We start from the raw sequence: 10,587 nt of genomic DNA on the forward strand, positions 1-10,587 counted from the left end.
TCTATTTACGCTAGCAGCTTATATAGAAAAACCAAATTAATTTTTATTCCAAATCTATTTTTTTTTTACTCCAAATCTAATCTATATGAGGCGGTTATTTACTACTAATATTTTATATTCTTTTGATTAGTTATCTATTTTATTTTAATTCTGTCAAAAAAATCTATTTTATTTTAATTAAATTAGATTAGATTTTAACACCCGAAAAAAAAGATTAGATTAGATTTTTATATAAACAATAAAATATTGTTAAAAACCTGGAAACAACCTCTTGTGTAAAAAACAGGGTAAGACTGCGTACAATACACCAAATGGTGGGACCCCTTCCCAGACCCTGCGTATGCGGGAGCTTCAGTGCACCGGGTTTGCCCTTTGAATAAAAAATTGTTAAAAAGAAAAAACAATTGTAAACAAAAAAAAAGTTTAACTAATAGAGTCAATGTTATTAGACTAAGTATTTTCATCTGAATTATAACATAAACTTTTTGGTAATCGGGTTGTGTGTGAGTATCAATTTCTTTGATCTTGAGCCAACATATAATCACAAGGTAAATGAAAGTAGTCAACTTGTGATTAAATTGACTATCATTAGTTTGGGACTTAGTAAGCTTCATTTGGTTCGATTTTTGCTACCGTTCCTCTTGAAATTCAAATTAAATCAAACCAATGAAAAATGAGTTTTGTTTGTTGTAAGTTCAATCATATTTACATTTTAAAAAAAAATAAAATTAAAAACTTCACTTCATCTATCGACACAAACGTTAAAATATATTTTATGAAGAAAAAAATGATTAAAAATCAATCCAAAAAAAGTAATAGAATAAAATGTTATGTTCAAATTATTTTAATATGATAATGTTATATTTTAACTTAAATTATTTTTTTCCTAAAAAAAACTTATTTCAAAAAAGTAAGTGTAGTATAGACTATGAAATAATGTTCTTGTTTTGGCCAAGGTTCAATCCTCGCATCTAAAGTCCATTGACAAAGTTGAGCCTCAACAAGGCGTACAAAAGCGGTTGTGGATCACCTATGCATGAAAAGAATTGCGAAACACCAAACAATGCGTTCAAAGCCAATATGAGCTCGTTAAGTAAAACAAACGGGCACCCGACCCTTGTGCTATAAGGGTGTAATCATCAAAACATCCATGCTCAAGCAGCCAGCTGAAAATCTATTAAAAGAGCAATTCACTACATAATTAGGTACGCATTATCATTATATCCAAAAAGCCTTAAAACTCTTTGATAACCGATTGACTTCAGTGTTGGAGTGTTTTATCTAGTACACAACCCAACACTAGTGAAGAACCATTGTCAACCGTCACATCAGCTTCATAGCACCCACTTTGCTCGTCTCTTCTAATCGTGTTCAAGAACAAGTAATATGTGAAAGACATCATAATTTTTTTTTTTTATGTTGGGTGTCTTTAAAGATTTTAATGTAATTATTTTCACAATTATAAAATTATTGCCTGGAATATTTAATCAAATGTCCTCCCTATGGATATAATTTCATTGGTTATGTTGATGGCACCGCTGCAAGTCCAACAACAATTGATGCAACCTATATTCATTTTAAAGTACATGATCAATTGATCCTTGATTCATGCTAGTATCTCTTCTATTGATCCCAATGTAGACCTCACAACTAGCTTGTGACATTCTCACTGAGATTTTTGCAATCAAAACTCATGCAATAATCATGCACCTAAAAGAGAGACTCTATAGATTCATTAAAAGATCAAAATCCATAGTATGAAGGCTTTATCTGATCAATAAGTCATCATGAACTCTCCCTTAGATAATATGGATCGTGTCATCCACGCTTTTGAATGGTCGTCTTGGTATCGAGTATGGTGAGGTCATTCTAATTTTGCAAGTTATTTAAGGAGGGACAAAATTGTGCCAAAAATATCTCTCGTAGCTATTGCAGTAAAAGGGAGCAATTTTATAACAAAATTAGAAAACATATAAGCGATCAAACAACACCCAGATCAACATGTCAGTTGTGTGATAAACTAGGTCATGCAATCAAGGTTTGCTACATGCTCAATCATCAAGAAACAACAATATTAGTGTGAAACGTGATAAATTGACACCTGGATGTTGTTCATCCCTCGTTGCGGAACAAAAGTTGTGGTTCTAACTGCTAAAAAATGTAACATAAAGGACAATAATTCAATCTGTGAGAGACCTCCTTCGTAAGTTTATCAAGAGATTCCTTATTAAGCAATAAGCATGCTAAGGAACTTTATCTCAATCGTGTTACTTCTGTGATCGATGTACTCTTTTGTGATTGTTCATCTTGCTTCTCTAGCCCGAACATTTTTACCCAACTCTCTAGATTGGGAGGCTTCACTTACAACCAAATTGCAGGGTGAATTTGTTTGTAAACTTTAGTCAATCTAGAACTTTTGAAAGTATAATACTTCCAAAAAAAAGAACTATTTTTATGTTGTTTGGAGAGGTATATTTTAAATAAAAACGTTTTTTCATCGTATTTTTGAACACATGTGTGGTTTTTTAAAATCATATGATGGGAAAAAGTTCACATGTTTTTATATCGAAAGGTTTAGACGGTCTATAGCTTGCAACGGCTAAATTAATTTTGAGGTTCTCAACATCATCTTTATAAAAAAAAAAAATATAAATTTGTTCGGGAATTCAGGTCTGAATGTATAAATTTTGAGTATTGAATTGGTGGAATGTTCAAATTCCAATGTCCTTGGATTGGTGTATTAGTTTAGTGTCCTTTCAGTCCGGGTGATGTAGTTAGGGATGTTAACTTAGTACGGAATTGGAAATTTACAGGTAAAGTGAGAAGTAAAATATCTTGGTGTCCTCCTCCGCCAAGCGTGTGCGGAAATGGAATATTGACGGATACTCAAGGACAAAGCCTGGTCTGGCAAGTATAGGTGGACTCTTGAGAGATTGTGGACTGTGCTAGCTCAGTTTGCAGCCTCTGTGGGTGTGAGAGACTCAAACGAGGTAGAATTCCGCGCAGTCATTTTTGCCCTCGAATGAGAGTATTTTCTAAGGATTATTACTTTAATTCACTTTAAATCTATCTTGGTTCCTGCTTTTGATGCTGTCCAGTGGAGTTTCTTCAGTCCTAAGTTTGTAGCTTCTGCAGAAATCTCTCCATTCAATGTATTGAAATTCCTCAATTTCTGGATCAGCATAAAGACATTATTGAAAGGAATCTAAGGGAGTTGGCTTTAGGGTTTTTCTGGGATTGTATAATTCAATGACCCAACAACATATTATGTTATCCATTTTCGAATTTTTGATCCAACATCAAAATGAAAAAAAGAAAAAGAAAAGGAACAAAGATGCATGATAACTTCAACATTATCTAGACAGAAACAATAATAACAGAAAAAATGAGAAGATTCAACCTGGTGTTAACACTGGACTCATCCAACACGCTTACCTAGTCGACTTGGAACCAAACGATGCATTCTTAGACAAATTTATACGCTTAAAGCAAAACAATTAAAAGACATAGTCAAGACCTGAAGAGCAGTCAAAACCATAACATCCTTCAACTTCGGAGATATAAACAGAAACACATAGCAAAATACACTTTTTTCAATGTATACTCCTTCTGATTCACTTGACAGTGTAGTGAATAGTTAAAAAGAATTAAACTGGACATTATAAATTTCATTACTCAAATTACACAACAGAGTTATTTATACAATAGAAATTGTTCTAACTGACTTTAAACATCATTCTTGCACACGAAATAAAAAAACAAACCACAAATAGAAAGATTCATATCATTAATTGTTTTGTAACTTGTCTTGAACATAATATTATGATGTATACATGGAAAAAACCTAATAACCATTGCCATAAACCTCTAGGGTGAAATCTGAGATTAAAAAAGAATAATATTCAACCATTTATTACCAAGCTTTTTTTGTTTTTGAAAGAAAGGGAAGATGGCTTTCCTTGTAAATGACTACCTGACAACAATGCCAGTATCCTTTAATACCAAGCTTCGCCATCATCTGGGTTCTCAGGTTAAACCAAACCAGCTCGTTATCATTTTCTTCTGAAGAATAAATCCCCATTCTTTCCCTCTCCAATAGGACAATGAATGCCAGGTAAGGGTCCAAGAATAAAGAGTTTAGTCCAAGACTCCTTTACACCAACTTCACCCAAAATTGATATGTGAAAAGTAACTTTTTCATAATATGAGATCAAAGCAATGTGGTCATTTAATACCGACAAGTGTCTCATCACACATCTAAAGCGTCTCATCGCACATCCAGAATCAAAATCAATCAAAGTTGAGGGCATGAGTGTTTTACAAAACACCTCCTTGCTTAAGTCAAATGACACCAAATATGCTTCTTTATCATAATCATCATCATAAGTCCACCAATGACACACTCCATTCAAGTACACATAGACACTTACAAAAGTCGCCATACCACAAGGCATATCCAAATCAAGTTTCCTCCAAGAGTTACTTCTTAAGCTATATATCTCCCACACGTCGTCGCGTGACACACGGTAACTATCATTTTCATCATCACCTTCAGAGTCACTATAATTTTGATAGTCAGATAAATTTAATTCATAATGTACATGTCTAATGACGTTATAGTCATCTCTAACACGGTCATAACCAAATCCATGAAGCTTTTCCAGTTCAATCTCATAACGTACCGAGGGCTCTAACTGAGTAGGGCTTGGAGGAAGGAGCTTAAATTCGTCGGTAGTTGGATTCCATAATACAACAGTTGTACCATTTTGGCAAAGACACATGATTCCGTTAATAACGGGACCCAATATAAAACCAGGGTTGTTAATCTCTCTAAACAAAGGTGGCGGACATAATTTGACTTTCTTCTCAAACGTCTCGCCAGAAAGCAAATACAACACATAACCATGATCGGACGGATCTAGCAGAGTCTGTTGTAGGAGGAGACATGAACCATCGTCCTCATAAGCATTAGATATGAAACTCATGCAGTACATGTTCATGAAAATAGGGTTTTCAAATAAGCAAGACCATGATTTACTTACTGAAGTAAATCGTTTCAAAGATTTTAGAGGCAATTTTGAGAGAATAGAAAATGCAATATCTTCGTGAATATGATTGCTAACCTTTTCAGTTGAAAGAGAATCCATCGATTTCATCACAGTAACAAGCGACAGCGTCTGATGTGAACGCACTGACACTCACGTAGAGATAGCGTCTGTTGCTAACAAGAAATTTAGGTTTTCAAACGATTTCTCGTTTGTTGTTTATACTATCAGTTTATTTATATAGAAAAACTAAATTAATTTTTACTCCAAATCTTTTTTTGTTATAACAAACTTCAAAATCCAAATCTAGTTGAGGCAATTACTAATATTGTTTTCTTTTTGAAAGATTACTAATTTTATTTTGACTAGTTTATCTATTTTCTTTTAACTAAATTAAATTTTTTATTATCTATACTATATACTTCAAAAAAAATTATTATACTGTATATTACTTTAAAAAAAAATTATTATATATAAAGAAAATAGATCTTTTTTTTTGTATATATAAAGAAAATAATATTTTCAGCTATTTTGGGTTGGCATTTTCTCTTTCTAAAAATATCATCAATTTTCAACACAAATAACACATAACAAATAGATAAGAAAAAATTTATATATTAAAAAAATGTAACAAACACGATATGAATATATATATATGGTTTTTTCTTTTATAATTTAAAAAGTGTAATAAACTAGATAAGTATATTTATACTTACTTTTTCATTATCCCTATTATACCCTTAAACAATTTTTTATATAATAAAGATTGTTGTTGGTGTCATTAAAAAAACAATTTAGATTGTGTTTTTTTGTTATATTGTTGGTGTCATTGAAGTATATAATCATGGTTAGTTTGGTTTATTATAACTTGAAAGCAACAAACATTTACTTTTTTAGTTTTTATCAAAATCAAAATTTCATAAAAAACACCGTTCGTATTTTTCAAACGTTAACGCAATAAATAGAGTGGAAAGACGAACACGTGAGTGCACGTCTTTTCGCTTGTATATATAAAGAAAATCGACTTAAAATACATGAGTTTGGATTGGCTTTTTCATTAACTATTTTACCTTTTATTTAAACTATTTTATTTACTATTTATCTTTTAAATATATTATTTACAATTTTATATAAAAAAAATTAAAGCTCATTAAAATAGAAAACATTCTACTACGATAGGAAAAATATTATCAATATCTATATCTATATTATATATAAAGAAAATAGCTTCGTTTGCCTCTTTTGAGTTGCTTTTTCTCCTTCCAAAATTGTCCTCAAATTTCAATATGAATAGCACGTATAATAATTAGATATGAGTAAATTCAAATATTAAAACAAAATGTAACAAATTGTATATGTCCGGATTTTTTATTTATCATTTAAAAAATATAATGATGAGAGTGAATTCAAATATTAAAAAAAGTGTAACAAACACAATGTTTATTTTTTCTTACCACACAAAATATATGGTAAAACAAACACAATACGAGTATATGTCCATATTTTTTCCTTTATCCTCAAGAAAATTGTAACAAACTAGATCAATTATATGTCACTATATATACTTCGAAAAAAAATATTCGTCTTTCCGCTCTTTTTATTGCGCTAACTCGTGTAGATTATCAACAATATGTTTTAGAAATTTTGCGTATAAATTGTAATCGATATTTTATATAAATTTTTTGATATAGATTAAAATTATAAGTATAGATATTTGTGACTTTCAAATGTAACAAATTCGACAAACCATATTTATTTTTTTCAAAGACAATAATAATATAACATAAGTTCTTATCTTTATTAATAACACCAACAATATAACATTACTATAGGATCTTTCTTTTAAAAAAACTATAAATTTGTTAAAGGGTATAATTGGACTAACAAAAAATTCAACCCAAAATCTTCCTAAAATCTCTTATTCTCTTTATATATAGTATAGATAATCAATAAGAAAAGGAAAATTATCATCAATACACTAAGAAAAATGTTTTCAAAGGAACAATTAAAGAGTAAAATAGTGACTTTTATCATATCCATGCTCTCAAGGGTAAGTCATAACATATATGAGATAAAATATTTATTCATTGATCATTGATTATGGAATCAAGTTGCCAAAACAAACTTTTGTTTCTCTTTTCACTTATTCATGTTCTCTCGATCACTGTCATCATAAAATCCAAAAGAACAAATTTATTTTATTTTGGGGTTAAATCATTAATATTTGTTTAAGAAATAGTCTCTTAACTATTATTACAATACATTATGTTAATACTCTATCAAGGATTACTTACACATGAATAGAAAGTAAACGGGCAACAAGCTGCTCCACTAAGCCTTTTTGGATGGCAAAACCAACCCTCGTGAATACAACATTCATGGACATAGGAGACATGACGCTGCTATGCATGACCCTTTGAACTCTGTGTAGAAGGTCAACAGCCTCTGGTGCAAGGAAACCGAAAGTGTCGAAAGCAAATGGTATAAAAGCATGTTGATTGTTAGAACACCCTTTCTCATGTTTGGCCACTTTCTTGACGCAGCTTTTAGGGTTGTTTGTCCTACCATTAAATGTCTGACCCCTAATCCCACAAGTGGTGAAACACCAGTCATGTCCATACATGCATGTTTTCCTCTTACTCATCCGTACACCCTAACATCCGTAGGCCTAAGTGTCGATCTTCTATCTAGTGGGCATTGAGATTTGTCCATTTTTTTTCAAAAGTTTAATGATTTCAATTTCATATATGGATCCTTTTCCATATTTTTTTCATATATGTTGTACGATGATGATAACCAAAATATTTCACTTTTGTCTAAATAAAAATATCTCACATTCATGCATTGTTAAAAAAAATTAGTCCTCGTGAGCTTAGCTCAGTTGGTATAGACAATGCATAATATATGCAAGGTCCGGGGTTTGAACCTCGGCCACCACCAAAAAAAAATAAAAATTCATGCATTCTTCGGTTAAAAAAAATTAAAGGTAAAAAATAAAAAATAAAACTCATAGGATTTAAAAAAAAAAATAACATAAGAATGCATGAACTTTAATGTTGTTGCGAAACATAGACCCTAAATATGACCCGTGTAATGGGACATAAATTATTATGTTGGGGTTTGTTTATGAATATGTTGGATGTGGAAATCATATAAGGAAACAATGCTAAAAAAAAAAGAGCATTCTTGTCCACAATTATATTAAAAGCAAAAGCGAGTTTATGACTTCCTTTTATGCTTAGCAGAAAACAGTTTTCTGCTAGACTAAGTTTTTCTATTGCCATAAGTAAGTCACAAGGGCATATCATTTCCAATGTTGCAATCTATCTTCCACGACGCGTTTTCAGCCACTGTCAATTATATGTAACTTTATCAAGAGGAGTTTCTCAAAATTCAACAAAAGTTCTCATTAAAGTAAGAAAAATACGAGAAGATGGGGAGTTTAAAAAAATGTTTTTTAAAGATTTTTTTATCGTAATATAAGATTTTTCCCTTACATAACAAGTCATTGTACATTTATGTTATCATTTCACTAATTATTACTCCGTCTGTCTCACAATAGGTGTCATCTTTACTATTTTTCTTTGTCGCAGATTATTTATCCATTTTACAATACCAATACAATATTTATTATTCTTTTGCACTCACATACCCTTGTTTATTTTATTTCAATCATCAAACTACATTATTAACTATAATTAATAAGGGTGTTTTAGTAAATTAAACATATTTTACCATTAAAATCAACATTATTAATCATTTTCTTACTAACCGTGTAAAACTCAAAAGGGACACATATTGTGAGACGGAGGGAGTATTAGAAGGAACAATAAATAATCGTTATTTAATTTCATTATTTCAGTTACACTCTGGAACGAATTTATCTTTTTGAATGCTATATCTTTGGTTATTGATAAAGATAAGAATTTTTATTATATTCGTTGTATTGTTAGTAAAAGATAAACAAATTTTGTTACACGTCAAACAATTATCCATCTCTACTATTTACCTTTATTTTTCTCATATAAATAAAGAGTTTAATTGTGGTGGGTTGACAGTCCAAAACAACTTTGCATACACAATCAATCAAAACATTTTGAATTGCCACGTAAATCAAAAACATTAATTGATGTGTTGATTTTAAATGTTTTGATTGTTTGTGTGTGTAAGGTTGTTTTGAACCGTCAATTCATCACCATTAAACTCATAAATAAATGTCAAAATTTCTCTCTCTTGTCAACTTCTCAAACCCTAGTCGTCGCCACTTTTTTTCTTCTTTATCTACCAAAGAGGGTGATTCAGGATCAATTTTGACACAAAATGACACCTTTGAATTGTTTTTCTTTCTTTTTTACTTAAATAAGTGATTTCCACATATTTTCAATTTTATTTTTTTTTGTCTTTGTGATTTTGTCGTCTTTGCACGACTCGGTGTGTTTTTTATTTCATGTTTTAGTGCAGTGTTTATTTGATTGAGATTGAAATATTAACTTTGAGCAAGCGTAGATTCAATCAATGACTTTGTTGTCATCAATGTCACATATCCTAATACACAAGTAGTTAGTCATATTTGTAGGCATATATACTCTGTCATTTTATGTTATTAACATGGATGTTATGAGTTTGTTTGCAAATTCATCCTTTTTGTTTTTAGCGAATTTGAATTGTATCGATGTATTCTATCAATTTGAATTAATGAATATCGTTTATTTTTATTACTCTAATGTTATGTGAGTATCAGATAGTGTTTATCACCACCTCTTTCATCTGGAGCCAACTTATATTTTACAAATAAGTTAAAATGGAATATATTAATACCAAAAAAACGTTCTCCCTACCACAAGACGTGTCAAAGGTGAATGAAAGTGGTCAACTTGTCATTACATTGACTATGAAGAGTTTGGACTTAATCGGGTTCATTTGGTTCGATTTTTGCATAAATTTCTCACAAAATTTGAATTAAATCAAACAAATGAAAAATGAGTTGTTTTAGTTCGGTTCAATTGGACTATCAGTTTTAAAAAATTCAAAAACTTGACTTTATCTACTGACACAAACAATAAAATTTATTTTATGAAGAAAAAATAGATTAAAAATATATCCAAAAAAAGTAATAGTATAAATTGTTATATTGAAATTATTTAAATATGATAATTTATATTTTAAGAGTCCGATTGTTATAATTTTTTAAGAAAAAAAATCTATTTCTTTAAAAAAAAATGTCACTTTTGATAGTAATGTATGTGTTTGTTGCGTTTTTAAAAAAAAAACTAAAATCAAGTTCAAATGAAAAGTTGTTAAGCTATACTTTTTAGGACCAAACCGCATGAGGAACCTGATTACGATGCAACTTCTTGCAGGGAGCGTTCAAGGAACATATTGTTTGAACAAACCGCGGCAGCGCCGATGGGTTTGAGACCAATCTAGATGGGGTTTAGGGTGGTGTCGTCAAAAACGAGTGCACCACCGCCGTTGAGAACACCAACCTACTAGAGAGACGACGAACCACCATCACTTCCGATTTTGAGACGCGAATCTGAAA

The 10,587-nt window shown here is 30.6% G+C and overlaps 1 pseudogene; it reads right to left on the bottom strand.

Annotated features, from left to right (window-relative positions):
• Positions 1 to 3,913: 3,913 nt before the first annotated feature.
• On the bottom strand, positions 3,914 to 5,153 carry LOC146918004 (F-box/kelch-repeat protein At3g06240-like; annotated as a pseudogene).
• Between the last annotated feature and the right edge of the window lie 5,434 nt (positions 5,154 to 10,587).

This window comes from Medicago sativa, chromosome 6 (assembly GCF_051527215.1).
Source record: "Medicago sativa cultivar Bolivia chromosome 6, Bolivia_mono, whole genome shotgun sequence".
NCBI classification, from domain to species: Eukaryota; Viridiplantae; Streptophyta; class Magnoliopsida; order Fabales; family Fabaceae; genus Medicago; species Medicago sativa.